Source organism: Podarcis tiliguerta (assembly GCF_965153285.1).
Source record: "Podarcis tiliguerta genome assembly, chromosome: Z".
Classification (NCBI taxonomy): domain Eukaryota; kingdom Metazoa; phylum Chordata; class Lepidosauria; order Squamata; family Lacertidae; genus Podarcis; species Podarcis tiliguerta.
In genome coordinates, this window is record NC_139553.1 from 16,972,003 (window position 1) to 16,997,836 (window position 25,834).

The 25,834-nt window shown below is 44.5% G+C and overlaps 2 protein-coding genes across 4 annotated transcripts in view; one reads left to right on the forward strand and one right to left on the reverse strand.

Moving 5' to 3' along the window:
* FAM163B (family with sequence similarity 163 member B) overlaps positions 1 to 18,729 on the reverse strand; it is a 48,417-nt gene extending 29,688 nt beyond the window's left edge. For 2 of the 3 annotated variants that reach the window (XM_083424133.1, XM_083424131.1), the window contains exon 1: positions 18,188 to 18,498. The gene's annotated coding sequence lies outside the window, so the exon portion shown is untranslated. The other variant, XM_083424132.1, reaches the window with a different exon arrangement.
* Positions 18,730 to 20,614: 1,885 nt separating this feature from the next.
* The window catches only part of DBH (dopamine beta-hydroxylase), a 36,528-nt gene continuing 31,308 nt past the window's right edge, over positions 20,615 to 25,834 (forward strand). Inside the window, exon 1 of the mRNA XM_083423697.1 lies at positions 20,615 to 20,924. The gene's annotated coding sequence lies outside the window, so the exon portion shown is untranslated. The remainder of the gene's footprint in view (positions 20,925 to 25,834) is intronic.

Genomic DNA, 25,834 nt, shown 5'->3' on the forward strand with positions numbered 1-25,834 from the left:
TTCTCTCCTCCCCCACCCCTGGCAATCCAAACAATCATCCATTGCATAAGTATCAGGGAATTATTTCCATATTTCAGGCGTTAATCCACACCGCATGCATAATCTGCCTATGCTCTTTAAAATAAAGATAGGCCTGGTTGTATTTGGATGGTGGAGAGGGGGTGGAATATATTCTCTCCCCCCCCCCCCAAAAAAAAAACAGAGAGGGGGAAAAGAAAGCACTGTTTAATCACTCCTGGAATTAATATTAAAATCGCTATAGACATTAGCATCCAAAGATGCTGCATTTCCAGCAACAGATAAGCTACAGCGATTGTAGCTAAAAATGTGAAAGAAAATATGGAGGTGAAAAGGATTCACATTCCTCAGATTAATCCTATTCGGCCCTGCTAATAGGTACCTGGTCCTGCTAGCCCTGCAGAATATCACAAAAGAAATGTATGGAACATGCAAAGCCCCGCCCCTTCGAAGGAGGCAGAAAATGCAGAACTAATGAGATTTAATGGTAACTTGCATTATTTTTTATTTTGCAACTCTCCATTTTCGCATCTAGGCAACATGGGGAGAGAGCAATTCAGCTGTCTGCTGGGGCTCCCTCACAATGTAATCTGCAGGAGAGCAGGCAGGGAGCGCATAAAACCTTAATTATTCAAAGTACACTGGGAGAGAGGAACAAAGGGGAGAGGAAGAGGGGAGGGGGTGGAACGGCATGAAGAGTCAAGCAGGAAAGGAGGGGGGGAGAGAGAGAGACACCTACGTTTTGAGAGTCTGCAGGAAAAATATAACGTGGGTGCAGTACACTCGTTTATGTCCTTAAAATACGTATAGGCCGTCCAACAAGAAAAGCTTAAACTTAAGAATTAGAGTCCAGTGCTATGGAGAGCAAGACCTGTTGAAAATTATGGGCATGGCTCTAAGACTGCAACATTCCTCAGATGAAAACAGGGACATTTCTTACTCCCCACCCTCAATTCACCCTCCTGGACACCCAGTTTTTGCACACCCATGCACACACCCCTACCCCCTACAGAGCGCCATCAACACAACGGCAACACAGCACACATGCCCTCCACCGTCCTGCGAAAACCCCTTAATCCTGATTTTATTTTATTCTTTGGTAGATTTACAAAAAGAAAAACACACACAAATAAATAGATTTTAGAAAGGGGGAAAATTAGACATGGACACACAAATGTCTATCATCTATCTATCTATCATCTATCTATCTGTCTGTCTATCTGTCTATCTGCCTATCTATCTATCATCTATCTATCTATCATCTATCTAATCTATCTATCTATCATCTATCTAATCTAGCTATCTCTATCTCTATCTCTCTATCATCTATCTATCTATCTATCTATCTGTCATCTATCTATCTATCTGTCATCTATCTATCTATCTATCTATCTATCTATCTATCTATCTATCATCTCTATCTCTATCATCTCTATCTCTATCTCTATCTCTATCTCTATCTATCTATCTATCTATCTATCATCTATCAATCTATCATCTGTCTATCTATATCATCTATCTATATCTATCTATATTCCTTGTCCTCCGCTCCACTCCCTGTTTTTTCCCACCCAGGGTGGCTCTGCCCTTTCCCTGCACCTCAGAGCTTGTGTGTCACTCAGGGCTGAGTCTTGGTGGTATCAGCCTCTCCTTCTCCTTGCCCGCAGTGGCAGCCATGGAGAGGCCATGGAGTGGCAACAAGATGCTCCCCTGCAGCTGCCACCGCTGCTGCCACCATCGTTGCTTGGGACAACTGCCAGCTCTTCCTCCCTGAGCTCAGTGGCACTGGCAGGGGAAATAGCGACAGAAGTCCGGATGGCTTTCATAATTCTGGGGCTGTCCCTGGAAAATCACTTGGGGGGGTATGCTTTTCTATGGGTATACTTGGAGTAGAACATAGTTGGATACAGTCCTAAAGGCATACTGTGGTCAGGTGATGTTTTCACCCTAAGGGCTGCATTCTCTTCCAGACAAGCTTCCATAGGCCAGTGAGTGAGGCCAAAGGGGAAAGTGGGTTGGAGCAAGAACCTAGCAGTATGAAAGCATACCAACACAAGTAGATAAATAGGTACCACTGCGGCAGGAAGGTAACTGATATTTCCGTGAACTCTGGCTTCCTTCACCACTGTGCCAATTGTGCCATTGTCCCATTGTGCCAAAAGCGGTTTAGTCATGCTGGCCACATGACCCGGAAAGCTATCTGTGGACAAACGCCGGCTCCCTCAGCCTGAAAGCGAGATGAGCGCCACAACCCCATAGTCACATTTGACTAGATTTAACGTGTGTGTGTGTGTGTGTATCCAGAAACAGCATTCATGTCTCTTTTCAAGAGCATTGTGGACTTTGAACTCTGACAAATATGAAAGATCAGAAAAGAGAAAAGCTTATTTGTGTTGATAAGGAAATGAGAGTTCGTTTGTTTCAAATTAGACCCAATATAAATGAGATTACCCGGCAAAAGCAAGCTCACACCTCTCACTGAATCTGTATACATACTTAAGGGTTGTTTATAATTGTATTTTAGGAATGATTCATGTTCTTATGTAGCTGCATTGTTTTATATTTTCTCTATTCCCATGATCATACTACAAAGTACTTGTGTTCTATGTTATAAATCAAGCACTGCTAGGAGATGTTTCTTTTTGTTTTCCAGTGTATGTCTTATCAGTGTGGCATGAGCAAGTTTTTATTCTGAAAACATGCCCCAGAGGAAAAAAGCTTGAGAACCACTGGCCCAGTGTAGGTTTATTCCTTTTTCTCTCGACACCTCCTGCCACTCCACAAATAATAGTCGCTCCTTCTGTTGTTGTTTTAAAGTTTTGAGGGAAGACTTAAAGCTTTTAAGAACATCAAATTATTCCCCTGCTAAGGTTTTGCTCCTGACTTTTGTGTGCGTCCCCCCCGCCCCAAAAAAAAGAATACAAAAGACGTAGCCTGGTTGCTGGATCAGGCCAAAGGGGCCCATCTAGTCCAGCATCCTGTCCTCACAGTGGCCAAGCAGAGGGAAGCACACAAGCAGGATCTGAGTGCAATAATACTCTCCAGTTGTTGTTCCTCATTATCTGGGATTCAGAGGTAGACTGCTCCTGGCCATGGAGGTTCTGATATGGAAATAGACTCTATAAGAAGAGCCCTGCTGGATCAGATGCCTGTGAAAGGCCCGCAAGCAGAACCTGAGCAAAAGAGAATCTCCCTTCCTATGATTCCCAGGAGCTGGTCTTTAGAGGCATATTGCCTCTGGCAGCGGAAGTGGAACATGAGGAGAACCTTGTTGGATCAGGCAAAAGGGGGTCCATATAGCCCAGCCTCCTGTCCTCATAATGGCCAGCCAGACGCCCTGATGGGAGGTCTGCAAGCAGGACTCAAGTGCAACAGCAACTCTCTCCCCCCCCCTGCTTTTTCTAGTGCAGTTATTTCGTGTGAAGCGATTCCCACACCCAAAAAACTGCAGGTGGTTTCCATAGATACAGCTTGAAGCTGTTTTGAGAGAGAGAGAGAGGTCCCTACTCAACCTGTGTAATGGCAAGTGAGATGGGTTTTCGGGAGGATGATAACAGTAATGATTCCCTCTTCCCCAACTGAGCTAATTTGACTGAAGTATTCTGAACAAAACAGAAGGGAAGCAGGGAGACGTTTGTTTGGAAACCTGCAGGCATATCCAGAAGCTCTCACAATTATCCCACTTCTTTCTTTCTCTCTCTCTCTCTCTCCCCCCACCCCACAAGGTGAGAAGAGAAAGAAGAGGCAAGACTTCTCTAAGAGATCTTTGGTTTAATTGCCCGTTACTGCCTGTTTGCTGTAGGTTAAACCACAGAGCCTAGGACTTGCCGATCAGAAGGTCAGCAGTTCGAATCCCCGTGACGGGGTGAGCTCCCGTTGCTCGGTCCCTGCTCCTGCCAACCTAGCAGTTCGAAAGCACAGCAAAGTGCAAATAGATAGATAGGTACCACTCCGGCGGGAAGGGAAATGGCGTTTCCATGCGCTGCTCTGGTTCACCAGAAGCGGCTTAGTCATGCTGGCCACATGACCCGGAAGCTGTACGCCGGCTCCCTCGGCCAATAAAGCGAGATGAGCGCTGCAACCCCAGAGTCGGTCACGACTGGACCTAATGGTCAGGGGTCCCTTTACCTTTACCTTCACTAGCCCCCTTGAACCACAGGCAATGGAACAAAATGTAGCAGATAGATTCAGAACCCTATTTTACATTTCAGGTTCAAATCCTGGCTCAGCTGCTCCACCATCATTCAAAGGAAAGGTGCTCATGGGAAGAAGCACCTTTCAGTTTCAAAGCTCCATCTTGTCCCCTCTGCAGCTATTTCTGGGTGAGGGGAGGGTTAGAGAAGTATGGTGCAATGTTATATATCATATAACTCGTTTCAAAAAAAAGGTGCGCTGGTTGCCAGTTCATATCTGGGCCTGATTCAAGGTGCTCATGTATTTAAAGCCCTAACTGACTCAGGCTCAAATATCTGAAAGACTGCCTCCTTCCCTACAGACGACTCTCTTGGGAGTAGGCAGGAAAGACTCCATCCCATGGAGAAAGCCCATGTGCTGCATTCTGTAGCATGGATTTTTCCTTTTTCACAGCTGTTGCTCACAACTGGAAGCAGCTAAAGCCAACAGAGGCTCTGCGCAGCACACAACGCACGGCACACGATTGACTCCATTGTTAAATGCAATCAGACGTGGCATTGGCCTGGTTGTGTCATGGAAAAGCTGTGGGGAGCAGATGGAGATGACTCAGGAGTAGGAAACCTGAGGCTAGTTGCCAGGGCTGATCAGAAAGGCAGGGCCAGAGGTCAGGCTAGGTCACCACACGAACAAACACCTCAAGAGTTAGCACTGTGGTACAGGGATAAGTAAAGGTAAAGGGACCCCTGACCATTAGGTCCAGTCGTGGCCGACTCTGGGGTTGTGACGCTCATCTCGCTTTATTGGCCAGGGGAGCTGGTGTACAGCTTCCGGGTCATGTGGCCAGCATGACTAAGCCACTTCTGGCGAACCAGAGCAGCACACGGAAACACCATTTACCTTCCCGCCGGAGCGGTACCTATTTATCTACTTGCACTTTGACGTGCTTTTCAACTGCTAGGTTGGCAGGAGCAGGGACCGAGCAACAGGAGCTCACCACTTTGCGGGGATTCGAACCACCGACCTTCTGATCGGCAAGTCCTAGGCTCTGTGGTTTAACCCACAGCGCCACCTGCGTCCCGTGGCACAGGGATGGAGAATCTCTAATGTGTAACATGTGTGGCATCTAGAGCCAACCTTTTCCTCCAAAGAGCTCAATGTAACATGTGTAGATCTCCTCCCCATCATCTCCCTATTAACTTCACAACAAATTTGTGAGGCAGGTTAGGCTGAGATGCAGTGACCAGCCCAGTCACCTTGTGAGCTTCATGGCTGAGTTGGGGGTATTTGAACCCCAGTCTCTCAGCTCCTAGCCTAAACCACACCGGCTCTCAAATCTTGAGGGAGAACCTGGATGTGAACCAGAGATCTCTGCCTGGCCCTCAGAACTCTCCTTAAGCCACACCCAACACAGGCCCCGTTTCACACACTTGAGTGTTTTTGCTGGGCCAAAATGTGTCATTGAACTCTGATCATGCCATTCCTCAACCTGGAATGGTTGCATCTACCACTTTCAGCTTTCCATTTTCCCAGTCTCTGCATCAGTTTGTGAAGGTGTTTTTTGTTTTGTTTTTTAAGTCCACATGAAAATTCTGAGATATTTCAGTGCATATTATTATTATTATTATTATTACCTTCCCTTCACTAACTACAATTTAAGAATTCAGTATTCAGTTGAAATGAACTTACAGTCATAGCAATATGCATTACCATACACAATTTTGCCTAACAACACAGCTTTATCCAACAAAATGCATTTCCATATGTTATTTCTCCACAATAAACACATGGGCTGCATACTTCACAACATTATCTTTAAATAACATTTAATGCACACTGAACTCAGGGCTTTTCCCACTTAGTCCACACACAATCTGGGCCTGTTGCAGATTTTACGCCACTGAAAAACACCTTTTCATCAACTACTTTCATTCCCAAAATATAAAAAGGTCAGTGCAGATTGATTCAGCGCTACTTTACAGTGTGTTCATTTGAAAATGGATGGAGGTGGTCCCAGTAGTGGGGGGGGGGGGCATGTCCAAACCTGCCCCATGACATTGTGGGTGGGTGTCCTCCCAGAGTGGCAATCAACACTTCCTACTGCATTCACCTGGAGCATATATGCAGGGAGTGAAAGACACGGCTAACCAAATAAAGGGGAGGGTTTTCAAATGTATACAAAGGAACCACACCAACCCTTGTGGATGGCACAATCGATACTCTATCTAGACTGAAAGCAGCATGCTAAGGATGAGCATGAAAGATTCTGGGTTGAGAAAAATTACTTCTTTGCACTACGAACGGGTACCTTTCTACACAGCCACCTTTGTCTGCATTTTCTGGCTGGTAACCTGCATCACAAGTGAGAGAAGTGAAGATTTTGAAGGACAGCTTGCATGTTCAGTTTGCATGCTGGTTCAAGAAGTGCAAATGTGATGGGTTTGTATTGAAATAGATGCACAAACATTGGATGGGGGACCCTAGCAGTGGCAGACTTTTGGCTCTCAAATTTCCATGCTGCCCTGTGCAGTGCTAAAATTTGGTGCTCACCACCTCTCGTGCTCCATTCTACAGCATTGTTTTGGCTCTCCCTGCAGTGAAGCACCCAGGGCAACTGCACCAGTCATGCCACTAAAATGACCTCTGCCCCAAGTTTGATAGAGCTACATGTGAAAAGGATCTAGGGTTTCTTAATAGATCGCAGGCTTCATATAAGTCTACAGTGTGATGCAGCAGCAGCAGCAGCAGCAGCAGCAGCAGCAGCAGCAGCAGCAGCAAGAAGAAGAAGAAGAAGAAGAAGAAGAAGAAGAAGAAGAAGAAGAAGAAGAAGAAGAAGATGCTAATGCATTTCTAGGCTGCACCAGCAGAAGTGTAGTGTCCGCATCAACAGAAAAAAATATTGTCAACCTATTCTACCTTGGTCAGGCTCTACCTGGAGTTCTGTGTTCCATTCTGGGCACTGGAATTTAAGAAGGATATCAATAAGCTGGATGTTTTACAGAGGAGGGTGACCAAGATGATTAAGGGACTGGAAACCAAGCCTTATGAGGAACAGCTGAAGGAGTTGGGCAGTGATATTTTTCTTTAAAAAAGAGGTGCTGGAACTCACCACGAACACCTCCCATGTTCTCTTATAATGGCAATGGTGCCCACCTGAATTTTGATGAGTTCCAGCAGAAAAAAAGCCATGGAGTTCGGTATGTTTAGCCTGCACAAGAGAAGACTGAGATGCGATATGATAGCCATCTTTGTTTATCTAAAGGACTGTCACGTGGAAGATGCAGCAAGCTTGTGTCCTGCTGTTCCAGAGGGTAGGATCCCAACCAATGGATCTGAATTGCAAGAAAAGAAATTCAAATTAAACATTAGGATAAAACTTTCTAACTGTAAGAGCTATTTGACAGTGCAATGGACTCCCTCGCAAGGTTGTGGACTCTCCTTCATTGGAGGTTTTGAAACAGAGCTTGGTTGGTCACCTGTGAGAGATTCTTTATCTGTGATTCCTGAATTGTTTGTGTGTGTGACCTTTGATGTCCCTTCCAACTCTATGATTCTATGGTGATGTGAACCAAATTTATTCCCCACCCTGTTCTTTGCTTAATTCAAAAGACAAACAAATAGTCATTGATTTTGAAGAAATATACCCTTAATGTACTTGTTAAAAGAAAAGAAGATCATGTGCTTAAAAAACCAAAACACCTCACACCTTTTGGGAATGAGAACTTGAGAGAACCTTGAAATCAAAACACCTAAATTTAACAACTGTTCAAAGAAAAACAAGGACTCCCAGCAAGCAAGAGGTTTTGATTCCATCTGGAGAGAGAAAGAGAAAGAGAGAGATTGTTGCCAGCTTGGATTCAAGTAGCCAAAAATAGATCACAGCAGCCCCAGAATTAAAAGAAGCAGGTGGTAGAATGGGAAAAAAATTAACACATTTGAGGAAATTGCCAGCATATTTTTTTTTTGGGGGGGGGGGGGGAGAAATTCTAAACACAACCAACTCCCAGCAGCTTATGAAATGTGATCAGAACATTGCTGTCTATCCCAATTTAATTTGAATGTGAAAGACCCCCAATCCATAGCTGGAAAATGTCCCATGGCCATGTATCATAGGAACAACTCGCACCTGGAGTTACACCTGGAACTAGTAACCAATGATATTGACAGCAAAGGTGCTTCCACAGGTGAGATTTCAAGGGGGTTCGAGAATATTTGCAAACTTTCCATGGGTGGAGATAGAAGTGGAGTTGCCAGACTGAAGAATTGGACGATGCCTTCCTACAGCAGATTGTCAAACTTTCTAGAAGGAGAGATATAGCAGTCATGGGAGATTTCAACTACTCTGATATTACGCCATTGCCTCATGGACAATTTCATTGAATTCAATGAATTCAGATCTCCAGGGCTTGATCAGCTGCAACGTTACCAAAGGAAACTGTGGATGTAATCTCAGTGCCTTTGTCTATAATCTTTGATAATTCTTGGAGAACAGGTGAGGTCCCTACAAACTGGAGGCAGGCAGTTTTGTCCTCATCCTCAAAAAGAGCGGGGTGGGGGAGAAGACTCAGGTAACTACCAACCTGTGAGCTTGACATCAATACCAGGAGAGATTCTGGTATCATAATTAAACCGTCAGTTTGTGAGCACTTAGAAAAGGATGCTGTGATTACAAGGACCCAGCATGGCTTTCTCAAAAACAAATTGTGCCATCTCATTTCTTTCTTTCTTTTTATAGAGTTACACATTTGGTAGATCAGGGGAATACTGTGGATGTAGTGTATCTTGATTTAAGTAAGGCTTTTGACAAAGTCTTCTATGATATACAGTGGTACCTCGGGTTAAGAACTTAATTTGTTCTGGAGGTCTGTTCTTAACCTGAAACTGTTCTTAACCTGAGGTACCACTTTAGCTAATGGGGCCTCCTGCCGCTGCTGCACGATTTCTGTTCTCATCCTGAAGCAAAGTTTTTAACCCAAGGTACTATTTCTGGGTTAGCGGAGTCTGTAACCTGAAGCATCTGTAACCCGACGGACCACTGTACTTGTGGAGAACTGGTAACATGTGGGCTGGACAAGGTAAGTTTCTGATAGTAAGAGCTGTTTGACAGTGACAGGCTCTCCTTCACTGGAGGTTTCTAAGCAGAAGTTGAATGGCCGTCATGGATGCTTTAGTTAAGATTCTTTATTGCAGGGGCTTGAACTAAATGGCCCTCTGGGTCCCTTCCAACTTTACAGCTCTATGATTCTATCCTCTCACTATTTGATCATTCTTTTCTGGGGCTACAGAGGAGGAAGTCATTCTAAGGACTTACAGTAATGCGAAAATAAGACAAAACTTCCCACATGCTCACACATAGCCCTTCTGAGCATGGCTTTTAATTTATTCACGAAATAACCCTGTGAGGTAGTTTAGTCTGAGAGGCAGTGACTGCCCCAAGGTCACCCAGTGAGCTTTGTGACTGAATGGGGAGTTGAACCCTCATCTCCTGGTTCCTAATCCAACACTTTAAACCACTACAACACACTGTTTCTAGCTTATCTCACTTTTGGGAAAGGCTGCTCTTAGGTTCAGTTTTCCAGCTGCCTCAGAATCAAATAGACAAGGTGTAGTCCAAGGAATACATCCCTAGAAATAAATGGAGGAATGCTAGTCCAAACAACCATCATATGGAGAATCTCTATTTTGTATCTATTTGCAGTTACCGTATGCCATGTTTTCTCATGCATGCTTTGTGTAAATTTTTTTATAACTTTCATAAAATTCATACAAGATACAGTTATGACCAGCAATAAAACAATGGCAATCAATATAAAAACAACAACAACAAGAGACAAGACTGCCACTCCAACCTATGAGCAGTGGAACTCCAGGGGTTGCAGGCACTTACTGAGGGTTCGATTCTCTTGGAATGAAGGTCAAAAGAGGCTGTGGTGCCATTAGGATATATGGTTTTATTTACACGTATATACAACCTGGGCATACAATGGAAGGCCTCGCAGGATTAACACTCTGACAGATCTTGCTTCTCCATTAGTCGCAGCTTTGGATCCAGCACAGAGCAAGTAGGTCTCTGTGTCTCCAGCTTAGCTCTCACACATCATTTTGGCTATTGTTCTCCTGGAGGGCATAAATCACCTAGTTGCAACCTAACTCATTCTTTTGGGATGCTGATGAGAACTCTTGAGGCCAGGTAAAGTCACTGTCTTGCAAAGAAACCTTTCTGACCAGTTCAGTAATCTGCTGTCTTTAATTCTAACCCTCACTTGGTACAGAACCCCAAGAACTGGAAGGAATTCAGAGCATCACCTAGACTGACTGCCCAAACCACAACAAACTGCAACAGCCTCTGAGACTTCGCCATGTGCCAGTAGCTCATTAGCACTGTAGCCATCAGTACTACCATTTCTCTGTTCTGTTCCAGCCTTGCAGTTTCCTAATCAGTCTCCCTACCACGAGAGTGTAACTTACCAGCTCCTGATTTGGAAGGAGGAGTTGCCCACTGTATCTCTGCCTGAGTAACTGGCCCAGTTGTCACCCCTTCCAACCAGGCTCTACTTGGGATAGGTTAATTGTACTCGGTCTCTGCATTAGGTATGCTGGATCCTTCAGTTACTCCCAGCGCAGGCAATCTGCCTGCAAAGGAGCCTTCCCGCATCCCTAATGAGCCCCTGGCCTGACTCACCTCTGTCAAGTCAAGAAGCAGACTTATGCAAAAATACCCAAAAGGTATTCCTCTGTCTCTGAAGGTAGACAAAGCTCACCCTTCAACATTACAAAAGTAAACATTTTCAGGAAGAAGGGTGAAATGTGCTTAAAAGGGGGGCTGCCCTCTCTAACACAGTGGAGTAAACTATTCACAAGCTTCAGTTCAGGAGCAAAAGGCCTCCAAATCAAGCCCTGTTTAACAAGTTGCAAGAATTTCGAAATCTATTTCATCCTAGCATTTATTCAAACAAACCAATTGCATAAACAGTATTTACCGCAATATGTACTGAGCCATGATAAACTAAGGTTAGTGTGTTGGAAACACAGACAAATGCAGTATTGCTCTTTCACCTCTTTGCTTCTGCATCAAATTAATTATATTTCTGGAGTCTGAAACAACCAGCCATGAAATAATGAATCAGTGTCAGAAATCCCGTAATTGCTCCCCTCACTTAAAGGATCACACCGACCTGTTTCCAGTTCCTCACTCCCGTAAACGAATCTACTTCAGAGGCCCAGCATGTGGGAATGCTAAAGCTTTAATTACAGCTGCATGGCCTTAATTTATTTCAGCAATTAACATCCCAGGTCAAACTCACTCTCAGCTCGGTTCGAGAGAGATAACTAAAAACACCAAAGTGGTTCCTTTTTGAGCGATTGTGGTTAACTCTGGAGCCACTTAAGCACCATCTGAAAGCACCTGTCTTTACAAAGCGTATGCAGTCACCCCATTGCTAGAGACCGAGGGGAAATGCAATTATCTACTGGACCACTCCAGCAAGCGTAAGGGCGTGTCGTGCATTCATGCTAATCCCACACACTCTGAGGACTCTGAATTGTTGCAAATTATCATTTCCACCCAACCAACAGGTGTAATTCATAGTACCTCTGGGGACAGGGTGGGTTGGAGGGAGAAAATTGCATTCAGTTTGCATTTTGAAGCCAAACATACTTGATTTGTACTTTCCAAAACAACATGCAAATTGAAACGCAGCCCTCCTTAAAAATCCACTCTCCTCCCCATCTTGCAGTGGTATTTTTTCTACAAAAGAAGAGGTGATGGAACTCACCATGAACACTTCCCTTGTTCTCTTAGAACGGCAATGGTGCCCAACTGAGAGGTTCCGGAACTGAGTTCCTGTGAGTTCTGGCTGAAGAAAAGAGCCAAGTAATGTGTCCCAAAATGCATATGCTAAAGCAAACTGTGTGTATAAGTGCATATTTTTGATTTGTTAATTTATTGCATTTATATCCCACCTTATTCTCCAAGAAGCTCAATGTAGCATACACAGTTCTCCCCCCTCTCAAGAATTAATCCCCAGAACTCTATGAGGTAGTTAGTATTTGACTGACCCACGGTCACCCAGCAAGCTTCATAGCTGAGCAGAGAATTTGAACCTGGGGGACAATCACCTTCAGCACCTTGGAGAAAAATACAGAAATAGAATAAATAAAAATGATAACAATAAATTGCAGCCAAGCCACTAGTTGCTGTCTATCCATGGGTTGGCAACATGGTGCCCACAATTGCCAGGGCCAGGCCATGCCATTTTGCCAGCTGAGGCAAAGAATGGGACAGTGGCCTCCTCTCTCATTCTGTACAAAGAACACAGCTAGACCAACAACTAAATCATACTTCAGTGCTTACAATGGGGCCACATCTAGGGGAGGGAAGGGGCAGCAGGCTGGCTTAGAGGTCTCGGGAGAATAGCGTGGGGGGCGGATAGGTTGCCAACATCTCTCACTTGAGGCAGCTGACTTGCTTTGCCCTAACAGAGGAGTCATCCACTCTTGCTCCTCCCCTTAACAGCTATAGGCCAGAGCAGGTCGTGCATTCTTGACTGACACTTGTAAAAGCTCTCAGGTCGAGTCATGTCTACCAAGGAGACTCAATAGAGACAATGTTGGAGACACTTTCCCCAATACCCTCTGTTTGAAATACCATTCTGCCTTCCTCCTGTTCTCAGAAGCATCACAAGGACTGTGCTTATTCTACAGTCCCATTGATCAAAGATCAGAACAGGTGTTGTGCAAATTAGTCAGTAACTCAAAACCTCCACTCAGTGCTATTTTTCTAGAAAAAGTGGTGCTGGAACTCACTGTGAACACCTGCCTGGTTCTCTTCGAATGGTAATGGCACGCCCCTGAGAGGTGCCGGAATTGAATTCTGGTGAGTTTCAGCTGGGGAAAAATGCATTTCCTCCAGTATTCCCCTCCACAAAAGTGTGAACTCCCAGAAGACAAGAATAAGACCTGTGTGTGTTACCCTATAACCAGGTTGGGGGGGGGGGGGGGCTTTTAATACCTTCCCCCATGACGCAAACAATACATATGAGTATGGAAACTTGACATAATATGCTTAAGTGATGAGAATCATTTAATTTGGTTTGGGACAGAACTGTGATAGTTTGATTTCTCAGTCATTGTTTTAAAATGTATATACCACTAAATGCCAAAACAGACTTCTACACAGTTTGCAAAGTATAAATGCCAGTTTTGCAAGCACTGGAATATAAATTTCTCTAATTAAATTGTACACAATAAAAAAATCCTATTAAAATGACACAGCAATTAACAAAATGGGAGTCAGGTCAAAAGAATGTCTGCGTAAACAGGTGAATCTTCAAAAGCTGGTGGAATGCCAATAAAGAATTATGATTTGGGCACCACACAGAGCATAAAGACCTGCAACTAGCTTCTGTGTGTGTCTACAAATCTTTATCAGCTTTATGTCCCTTTAACCCTTGAGACTGCCCACCCCAAAGAATCCTGGGAATTGTAGTTTGTGGGTGCTAAGAATTCTCTGCTTCAGATCCCTAGCTTCAACCTCTACCCCCACAAGAACTACATTTCCCCCTAAAAAGAAACCACAGATAAAAACCAGTTTAAGGCTACAGAGCAGTTTCCCATCTGTCACCACCATTTGCAATCAGACACCTCCCAACAAACTTTCTGGACCTCTTGATGGCTTGCTCCCAGTTTTGAGAGCTGTGTCCCAAACTTGGAAGCCTGTGAGTGTGTGTGGCATAGGTTAAACTATACACACAAGTGCCAAGCAAGTTGGTTGTATATTTTCTAGAAAATTCTCATTCTGAAATCATCACCCAAGTATGAAAAATGGATACCCAATGGAGACTCTATCACAGTTCCCAGAATCCCGTCCCTACCAATATACCAGGGGGCCTTCTGTACTTTATCAGTCAGGATGTGCTCTTCAACTGACTAATCAGGGTTAACTCACGAACTGCTGGCCAGTCAGGGATGGTACTGGCCAAGTTGATTTCCATCAGGTTATCAGGATCAAAGGTATTGGCTCCAAATTCTTCTGGGCTCCACCCATCACTCTCCACAGGAATGGCCAAACCCCAGCTCAGGGACTGGATCAGGTAAATCAAGTAATTTTAATTTTTTTATGGCCCCAATGATTTTGATAGCATCAAAAACAACAATTAAAGTAGACAGCAGGCTGGATCTCCACCCAGCTCAACACTCTAATGGTGTTGTGAAAATTCCCCTCCTTTACCAGTTGTCAGATAGGTCATCTGATGCGTAGGGAGGGGTTGAGATCCTGCTTTTCAGCTGATCTGCACAATGTCCCATGTGTTTGGATGCATCATCTGAATGTGTGTGTGCATGTGTATGATTGTGGAGTGTCCATGCCCACCCCTGGTATGCAGTTCTGGGTGTGGGCCAAGGGTGTATGTAGACCTCAGACCAAATGAAGGTTAGCCCCCATGCCCTGAGCTGCAAGGTACCATCTTGACCACACCTCTCCAAGCAGGAGAGCAGCATTTTTTATGTCAGAGTTTGGTGGCTACGGGTGCCCATCGGGATTTTTTTTTTTTTAATAAACTTCTATACTGCCCTTCATCCAAAGATCACAAGGCAGTTTACAATATCAAAATGCAAAAAATACATAGCATAGTCACAAACTAAAACATTACCCACCCACCCACCCGGTACTCTTTTAAGATGCCATAGAGAAGAGGAAAGTTTTGGTCAGGCACCTAAAGATATATAACGAAAGCACCAAATGAGCCTTCCTGGGGTGAGCATTGCACAAATGGGGAGCCACCAAAGAAAAGGCCCGTTTCCATGTTGGGGCACGCCAAAAGGGCCTCAGGTGATGATTGCAGGGCCTGGGATGATTCATATGGGGAGAGGCAGTCCTTCAGATACTGTGGTCTTGAGCCATTAAGGCTTTATAGGTCAAAACCAGCACTTTGGATTAAGCCCTTTGACTGGCCACCAGTCCAGTTGAGCTAAGATTGGTGTTATGTTCTCAAACCAACTCACTCCAGGGAGCGACCTGGCTGCTGAATTCTGCACCAGCTGAGGTTTCCAAACTGTTTTCAGAGGCATCCCCATGCACAGCTCCTTACATTAATCTAACCTAGGGATCCTGGACTTCACGCTCCAAAGAGACATCACTGCCAGATTGGGGATGAAAGAGGCAACTATAGGAGAGCCAGCCAGATCAGGACGAATGTTTCTTCACAGCAGCAGAGGAGTCCAAACACTCAGAGATGTACATTGGTTGCTGATCTGCCAGGTCAAGTGCAAGGTGTACAGGTATATAAAGCCTGTAGCAACTTGGGACCAATTTACCTTACCCCACATGCTCCAACTTGACCACTTCAATCTGCGGAACTGGCAGTGTTACAGGTGTCACATAATACTTATTCCACACTTGTAAGAAATTATTCTTTTAGTTTGGTGGCACTGACTACTGATGTCTGCCAGGCATGTTCACTGTATTATTTTTGGTGTCCGTTTAAAACATTTTTGTATACGCATGCCTATCCAGAAACATTTCTGTTGACATGTTTTAATCTATTTTTAGTTTACTGCTGTTTTTACTTTTTTTACATGTTTTTAAATATTTGTTTTAACTGTTTTTATAGATAATTCTAATATTTCTTGTAAACTACTGGGGTGTTTTGTTACAATCAAGGAGTAATTAAACAGTCTAGAAGAAGTCACATAGCATTGTCCAACCCCTGCAAAAGCTTCCACTAGAAGACTCACTCAATGATTAGCCTGACTCTCAGTGGAGAGACTCTCAACAAGAACAGAGCTTAATGCAAACTGAATTTGACAGTTCTGTAACAATCGCACAGGTAGAAAAGTTCAGCCTGGTGATCTCCTCTGAAAGTATTCACTGTAAACTTGCTTTACTGCAACTTACCTTTTAAGAAATATCTATGTGTATCAAAGGTAATGTAACTGAAGCCCTGCTGGATCAGACCATGGTTTGCAGGCGTGGTTGGCTCAATGCCTCTGGAAAGCTCACAAGCACCACACAGTGGCAAGATTCCAGCCCCTACTCCCCAAACACTTCCTTGTAACATGGCAATTCCATGGAGTTCCTGTAGCTAGCAGCTATCAAGAGAGTTCACCCTTGATGGATTTGTTAAAACAATCAAGCCAGCAGTCTAGTGGCAGTAAGTTCCAGAAGCTAGTTGTGCATTGTGGGAGAAGGTAAGGCTTCCTTTTCATCTTTACTGCTGATACATTTCACTGGACAGAAATGTAGGAAGTTGCCTTATGCCCAATCGAATGACTGGTGCATGCAACTCAAGATTGTTTGTCTATGCGTTGACTGGCAGTGCTTCCTCAGGGTTTCAGACAGGGGGTCTTTCCCAGCCCTATGCGAAGATCCCTGGGGTTGAAACTGGGGCCTTCTGCCTGCGAGGCATGTGATCTGACACTGAGCTATGAGCCTTCTGCTAGAAATCAAGTAATATTCCAGTCCTCATGGATCTTATGAACTGGTATAATTAAATAGAAACATAGGTTCAGCTACTCCAGTATTGCTGACACTGACCGGCAGCAGCTCTCCAAGGTTTAAGTCCAGAGTCCTTCCCAGCCCTACCTGGAGATGCCATTAGGGACTGAACCTGCATGCAAAGCAGATGCTGCTCTACCCACTGGCATACACAGCTCCTCCCCAAGAATTCTGGTATCTCCAGCTGCTTTAGTTGCTGTCTTAGTCATAATGTTACCAAAAACATTTCACTTCCTTTCCTGTAAAGATCTAGCATTTGAAACATGCAATGACCCTCCTGCTATATGGAACCACGCAGGTAGGACGGCATGGAAATCACCACACAGGGGAAGTTATCTGTTGGAGAGTGGTCCTAGAAAGCAGCAGTTTGTTGCTGCAAGGTTTAATATCACCTTTTGGAGGGCATGTGGGCCTCACATTTCTTTTTTTTTTTGTAAATGTTGGGGAGGGTCTTTAGTGGGTGCTGCACATCTCTCCTGTTGCTGTGGGAAGAGGGGGAGGTTCTGCACTCTACAAGATTGTGTGGAGCTACTGGAAGTTCTAGCAGGCATCCTCAATATGATCCTAGGTGACCATGTTATGTTTTTGATGGGATAGCTCAGCTAGTTACAGCATGGTGCTGATAACACCAAGGTTGCAGGTTCAATCCCTGTATGGGACAGCTGTTTATTCCTGCATTGCAGGGGGGGTGGACCAGATGATCCTCAAGGTCCCTTCCAACTCTATGATTCTAAGCTCTAAATCAGGGCTAGGGAAACCTTTTCCTCTCTAGGTGTCACTGGACTCCCAGCTGCCTTCAGTCCCAGTCAGCCTGACCAATGGCCAGGGATGATAAGGGCTGGGATGTTGGTAACACCTGAAGATCCACAGATGCTCCCCCCCCCCCCCGCAACACACACTCTAAATAAAGAGAAGGCACACTAGAAAGAAACATGGCTTTGTGTCATGGCCACAACAACCAATAGGACCTCCAAAATAAGGGATAGTGTACCTTGCAGTACTGGGTGCTGGGAACAAACTCTAAAAGGCTGTCACTTTCATGCCTTGCTTGTGAGCTTCCTCCTAGTCCTTTCCTGAATCTTGGTCAGATCCGTGAATTTTCTCTAGACTGGTTTTCAAATATAAATAAATAAAATGAACACAAGATTCCTTTCCAATGATAATAGGCAGCATTCCGCCAACTGTTAGGGTTCTAGCTCTCCAACTTCTCAAACCGCCGCCGCCCATCCAATACCTTTCCCTTTTCAAACCGTGTGGGTTTGGGTATATCTTGGGCATGTATTGTGGCAACAACACCTGAGCAGAGACCACCCCCACTTCTAGAGAGCATCCATTTTCTCACTCATATTTCAGTCCCTTCAAAAGCAAGACTAGAATAAGCAAGGGAGGGGGAAAGTCCCCTCCTCCAGATCCCCAAAATTACATTCAGCAGAAATGGGAAGGGGCAAAAGAGGGGGATCTTAAACAGAGAAATGACCATAGGAAATAAAAAAAATGAAAACCGTTTTCCCAGCCACCTCCTGCAAATAAACAAACAAATCTTACCTTTAAACACTGGAATTGTATTTAGAGCCCCTCATATACATATATCTCTTCCCCCCCACTTTTCGTTCCTTCAGGTGAGCACCATCTCTTCCAAAGCCTTCTACCTGCGGGGCATCAGCGCTAAGATAACTGGGGTGGGGGGTGGGGAGAGAATGTAGAGATATACGATCCTTCCAAGACAAGGCGGTTGCGAGCTTCCTTTTTAAAATAATAGTATTAAGTCTGCTTCGGACGCAGCTGAGCTCGGTTGCCCAGCCAGGAGCTCCACTAGTCCATCACACCTGAGCCATGATGGATGACGGGCCCCTCTCTCTTACCCTCTGCAGCGGGCTTTCCAAAGTTCAGGGCGGCGGGAGGGAAAGGCACAGTTCCGAGGCGCCCGGGCTCCGCTGGGGCGCCTGGGCTCCGCAGGGGCTCACAGGAGGAGGAGGAGGAGGAGACGGCGAGAAGGCAGCAGCAGCAGCAGCCGGCTGCGCGCTTGCCCGACGCGGCTGGTGCAGGGACGCGCTGCAGCGGCTGGGCAGGCGCTGGCAGGCGAGCGAGAGCGCGCGCGCTGGTCCCGAAGAGCGAGCGAGCCCCCGCGCGCCACTCAGCTCAGAGCAGCAGCTATAGGACACGCGCTGAGAATCGCTCTGGAAATGCTCTGCTGCTGGAGAGGGGACAGGACCCGCGCACCAGCAGGAGGGCGCCTTTCTAGGGTTGTTTGGATGGCTGTCCTAAAAGCAGCTGGCGCAGCTGCTGCTGCTGTTGTTGTTATTCCTGCCTTTCCCCCAAACTGAGATTCAAGGAAGCTTACACAAATTAAAACAACGCAAATATAATGAAAAAGCTAAAAACAAAGAAAATATAACTGTTAAAAAACAAGTGAACTATGATTTTTTTAAGTGTGAAAAACAAGCCCAAAACAATTAGATGCCCTTTCCTTTAAAAGCATTCAATTCCCAAAGGCATGTCCAAATAAAAAGGTCTCCACCTGCTTGCAGAATTTCAGCCACCCAAAGGAGAAAGGGGACAAATCTTTCTCTTCTCCCCCACCATAATTCCCAGTTCTTCCTACATAACAACACAAGAAAAGCCTGCTGGATCAGGCCCATGGCCTATCTAGCCAGAGGCCCACAAGCAGATTCAGGCACAAGAGCAGCCCTCTTGCCTCCTGTGGCTTCCAGCAACTGGTATTCAGAAGTATTGCTCTTTCCAACTATGGAGGCAGAGCACAGCCATCATGGCTAGTATTCATTGATAACCTTCTCCCCCTCCATGAATTCGTCCAATCCTCTTTTAAAGCCATCTGAGTTCGTGGTCACCTCTGCCTCCTGTGGGAGTGAATGCCATAAGTTAGCTATGCATTGCACAAATAAGTCATTTCTTTTGTCTGTCCTGAATCATCCAACATTCAGCATCATTGAATGGCCTTGAGTTCTACTTTTAGGAGAGAGGGAGAACAAAAAAAAACTTTCTCCATGCAATGCATAATATTCTGAACTTGTGGGGAAGAGACCAGTGGGCATTCCTGCTTCCTGAGAGCCTCAGCTTTCATTTAAGAATGAACCACCCTCCTAAGTTTCTGGTCTTTATGGGGTGAAGCTCTGCTTGAAAGGGAGTAGACAGTGTCTGAGAGAATGCATCACTCCCCCTCCTGTATGTACAGCTTATGTGTGTATGAGTGTGTGCAGGAGTGGGCCTATAATGAGGTAGAGTGAGGCAGCTGCCTCAGGGCGCAGAGGTGGGGGCAGGGAGTGAACAGAGCTGTGAGTACCATGTGCCCTGCCCTGTACACCTTATGCTGGCTTGCTGCCCTTCAGTACAGTGGAAGATGCAGTCATTTCATCAGTATTGGAATAAGATTCAGCTACAAGTCCTGTATGGGCTTTGGGGGAGAGTGCCATATTGTCCTTCGCCTCAGGCAGCAAAATGTCTTGTGTGTGTGTGTGTGAGAGAGAGAGAGAGAGAGAGAGAATCAGCATTGATCCCCATTTCAGTGTTTGCAAAAAAGAAAAGCGTCTCTTTTCTCAGGGCTTTGCCAGTAACACCAGTTGATTTTATTTATTGATATAATAAAAGTCCTAGGCTGTTGGCTGTGGTTTTAATACGTCTGTGTGTGTGTGTGTGTTTCAGAGAGAGAGAGAGAGAGAGAGAGAGAGAGAGAGAGAGAGAGAGAGAGAAGGTTGTTGTATAACAATGGCGGGTTGGCCTTGCATCCTGAAGGTCCCTTGCCTGAAACCCTGAAGTGTCATTGCCAGTCAGTGCAGACAACACTGAGCCTGGTTCAATATGAGGCAGATTCCCATGTTATAACCCTCCAAACAACTAATAAGTCTTAAGGGCTCCTTGGTTTCCTATGCTCCACCTTGATTGCTGAGATCCTCTGAGTGTGGGATATTTATTTGGGTGTGTCAAACCAACAATTCATGTTTTGCTAGATAGGCACACGATAGGAGCTCAAGCACACCGAGTTTTCCTGTAAACTTGCTAGAGAGAACTTTGTGAGAGATTCTCCCACTGTATCCTGACAGGGGGGAGGGCGTAGCTATATAGTCTCCTGCCTGTCTGGGTATGTTCTCTCTCTCTTCATCTTCCTCTCTCCACCGTGTAAGCAATATGAGAACATCTGCAGTCTGAGCTCCAAGCTCAGACTCCAACTTTAAGCTAGTCTTAGTATGTCTTTGTAACAATGATCATTTTAAGCCTGCCTGAATAAAGCTGCTATAGATCTGTTACTCTTCAACAAGTATTCTAAGTGAGTAAATGTTATTTTTATCTTTTACAAAGCTGTTTGTGTGATTGTTATTTTAAGTGCGAGAAAAGAAGGAAATACTAGGAAAGTCTAGTCTGCCTTAAAGCATCCTGGATTACTTAAACTAAAGGGCCAAAACCAGCCTATCTAAGCTTCCCTTTAAACTGCAAAGGGATGGCACTCTGTTAAGCTCACAAATGTGAGGAAGGAAGGGTAATATCTAATAAATAGATCCTCTCCTAGCATCTATTCACATTCTCATAATGACAAGGCAATTCTGGTGGTTCTCTGCACCACTAAGGTTCAGTCTGCTTCTGTTGGGTAGCAAACCTTCAGTACAGCAGGCCCTGTCCTGTGGAACTCTCTACCAGTTCAGCAGGATTCCTCCCAGCCTTCTTTGAGATTCCTAAAAAACCAGGCCTTTGCCATGTGGATTTCTTTATCCCAACCAGTTTTTATTGATGTTTTTATTTATCTTATTGTAACTTTATATGCTCTATGCCATCTTGCAGTATTTTATTTTTAAAAAAATGAATTTGCAGCCAACCTCTGAAGACTCTGGATGAATCACTTTTACCAATTCCAGATTCTCTCTTTCCCATTTTTCCAATCTTACATAAGGACTTGAGAAGAGCCTTGCAGACTTGTGGAAAGCCCACAAGCAGGACCTGAGCACAACAGCACTTTCTAGTTGTTGTTCCCCATCAACTGGTATTGAGAGGTACCCTTAGAAAGTACCCCCTAAGCCCCTGGGCTTAGAGATTCTGCTATCACAACAGATGTCTATAAGAAAAGCCCTGGAGCTGGATCAGGCCAGTAGCCCATCTTCTCCAGCATCCTGTTCTCACTGTGGCCAACCAGATGCCCAGAAGACCAGTTTGCAATTAACTACAAACATTCACATGAAAATGCATCTGCATTTACCCCCCTGTGCAATTCTGCCCAATATATACATTATGGTATGCAGAATTTCCCTAATACCATTTATTCCATACTGCTTAATCAAAACTATCATCACCATTATCTCAAAGCAGTTTAATAATAATAATAATAAATTTTATTTATATCCTGCCCTCCCCAGCCGAAGCCGGGCTCAGGGCGGCTAACAACACTAAAATAGTGCAACATTATAAAAACATTATAAAAAATTAATTAAAATCAAATTCAAAATTGATGGCAACCATAAACTAAAGTTTTGTAAAGATTGCCAAAGGAGGGAGTCAGGCTGCACCCTGACCAAAGGCCTGGTGGAACAGCTCTGTCTTGCAGGCCCTGCGGAAAGATGTCAAGTCCTGCAGGGCCCTTGTCTCTTGTGACAGAGCATTCCACCAGGTTGGAGCCGCAGCCGAAAAAGCCCTGGCTCTAGTTGCAGAAAACGAGGTAAAATATTCATCAAAATAGACTTAAAAAAATAGTAGGCACCACATGTTACCAAAATATAGCTAATATCACAAATATATTGGATTGGATTGAATGCTAGTCCTACTCAGAGTAGACCCTTTGAAAATCATGGACGTGACTAACTAGCTATCAATGCCCTCCATGGATTTGTCCAATCATCTTTTAAAGCTATCCAAGTCTTCTGTGAGAATGAGTTCCACCGTATAACTCTGCACAGCATAGAAAAACGATTTCGTTTATTTTCCCTGAATCATCCAGCATTCAGCTTCACTGGATGTCCACACATTAAATACATTCATTTGTTTGGGTCTACTCAGATTAAACTCACCTGGACACAACCCACAGATAATATAGTGCATGTTTCCTATTTTCACCAATACATGCATTTTATGTGCAGTTTATCCTAATACATGCTGCTTCTTTCTTTAGGGCAAAATTCAGAGAAGTGGTTGCATATTTTTTTAGATACATACTTTTTCATATACAGTGGTACCTCAGGTTACATACGCTTCAGGTTACATACGCTTCAGGTTACAGACTCCGCTAACCCAGAAATAGTGCTTCAGGTTAAGAACTTTGCTTCAGGATGAGAACAGAAATCGGGCTCCGGCGGTGCAGCGGTGCAGCGGCAGCAGGAGGCCCCATTAGCTAAAGTGGTGCTTCAGGTTAAGAACAGTTTCAGGTTAAGTATGGACCTCCGGAATGAATTAAGTACTTAACCTGAGGTACCACTGCATTTTTTTTATTAAAGAGTTTTCTTGGGTAACAATAGAACATATAGAGTCTCTGTTTTCAAGTCATAGAATCGTTCAAACAAATCAGTCATATTCAGAGTGAGGTATTACTGTTGTAGGCAATATAGGGTTGAGGGAAAACAGGAGTGAGAACAGAGAGGGGAGGGAAAGGGAAGATAGTAAAGTTTCATTCTTTCAGATAGTATATAAGCAAAAGTTTTGTGTCAGCATCCTGTAAACAGATACTTTCTTTTTGCTGGTGGATTGAGAGTCCAGGGGGCCCATGGTGTGGTTGGTTGCAGTGGGGTTTTGTGTTTATGTGTGTGCGCGCGCACTGTTGGGTCAAGTTAACCATGTTGATTTCTATGCTGTTGTGGGTGATTGGTTATTGTCTTGTTGGCTTGCATATGTAATAAAGGGGAGCCATACTGGGGTACAGATGCCCTCCTGTGTTTGTCCCCATGCTAACTTCAATTTGTTAGTTAGCTTTTCTAGTAGGACAGTTTCCCATAAGGGTTTGGTACTAGTGATCCATGTTCACTACTGAGACATCCCTCCAGTGTCTAGTTATGGCACTTCTAGCAGTTGAAAGTAAGTGGTTTATGGTATGGCTTGGCTGTCATTAATCACCACATAACTATCTCTGTTGAAGTGGTGCCAAGTCCACCATGTTTGCTCCCCATGGTTATCCCATTATCTCTGTGGCAAAAGAGATAACAGGGTTTAACTTCCAGTGCTCCGAAAAGACTGCTTTCCACACTGAGAGAGTGAGAAATTTTTGAAGGATTCCTATGGGGGTTAGTAACCAAGAGAGGAAGAACTGCAATCTTGCCCAAATATCACATAATAATCCTAGGGGTCAGTCCTTAGGACAAAGGCCAGATAAACCCCCACCCCCTTTCTTCAATTATTTGTGAGACTGTTATAAATTATGACTGAAGCTATCTGTCTGCCAGTTGAAACATACATCTGGAACACAACCCAGTTGCTGGCTTAAGAAGAGATGGCAATTCAAAAGCTTAAGCGAAATGAAAAGGATGCTTTAATCATTTGTACCTGAGAAAGATTCTAAACAGGCAAGAGGTGTTCCAACTGTATTTTGTTTTATTTTTAATCCTCCATCTCGCTGATGAAAGTGCTGGTTGTAAGGTGAAATTACATAATTACACCACTGTGAGAAAGGAATGCAAGATGAAAAAAACCATCTCATTTGATGGCAACCCAGTTGTTTAATCCCCCTCCATATTTATTTAGGACTACAGCTCCCATCAGTCTTAACCTTTGGCTGTGCTGGCCTCCTCTTGTATTATGCCATGAGGCAGGCATGGGCCACTGCAGGCCTGGGGGTCAAATGTGCCCCTCCAGGCCCCTCTAACTGACCGCTGTAATCTGTGTTGGGAGTGAAAGGACAACACATGCAACAGGTTACCTGAACCAGCAGGGAGCAATAGAGAGCAAAGCAACCTTTTCCAGGCTTACAAGAGAAGGAAAAAAACAACCCTTACTATTTCAGTTCTTTTCACCAAACACCATTCTATAAACCTTTATGATATATCCTCTGCCTCTTCCATCCCACACACAAAACCCCCCCTCAAATACTTCCACCTATTTTACACTCTGATCCTTTAAATTGCCCTTTCCTCTGTTTGTTCTTCCTCCATTATATATTTATTGCATTTTTAGCCCACATTTTCACAGGTTGAGAGGCAGTGACTGGTCCAAGGCTACATCCAGTAAGCTTCATGAATGAGTGGGGACTTGATCCCTGGTCTCTCAGGTCTCAGTCCAACACTCAAATTACTTTGCCGCACTGCCCCCCTCTCTTTGAGACAACCAGAGACAATGAGGCTGTGCCATAAATGGGAGTAAATGGGTATACTACAGAAAAGTACCAAAGTTTCCTAAGTGCTCAGCCTGTGCTTGGATGTCATGCTCCTTCAGATGGCAGACAGGGAGTCAGACGACAGAGGCCTAATTTATGCAAACAAATGTATTTATTTTATTTATTTCACAAGATTTGTGTGCCGCTTGGTTGCAATAAAACCTCAAAATGGCTTACAAAAAAAAGTGCAGGGAGAAGCATTCATTCCCGCAAACTCCTCACCAAATGGAAGGTATGATATAGCCCAGAATTAAGTGGTATAGTCCAAACCAGGGTCAGGCTACCTCAGCCGCTGTCTGTGAGCAGTAAAGAGGCTTCCATTTACTCGTTATCTGCTTTCACAAGGGAGGGCTTGGACATATTTGGAAGGGATGATTATTATTATTTTGTCAAGGTCTGTGATGCCAAGGAATCTGGAGTGAAATCTGGATAATGGAAAGGCATTTGAGATCAAGGCCCTCTGAGAGATGCGGATTTGTGGTGTATTAAAGGATTATTCAAATTTTCTTTATGCAAATGTGACTTTGCAAAAATTTGACAGCTGATGATAAAAAGCCCTGTTTAAGGAGGCTCCACTTGAGAGCTTTAGCACTCCATTATATGGTTTGAGTGGCATGTCTGCCCAAATCCAGTCAGATGGGGCAGAAAAGGAGGAAGAGGAAGTAAGGAGGAAAGCCCACCCTGTTCTGCACACTAGCCAAGTTTTTCAGATCTGGCAGAGACACCCTCATAACAGTGTCCTTAGAGGGGTGGCCATAGCTCAGTGGTTGGAGCATCTGTCTTGCATGCAGTATATCTCAGGTGCATTCTCTGACATCTCCAGGTAAGACTGGAAGAGACTCCTGCCTGAAACTCTGGAGAGCTTCTACCAGTCAGAGTATACAATACTGAGCTAG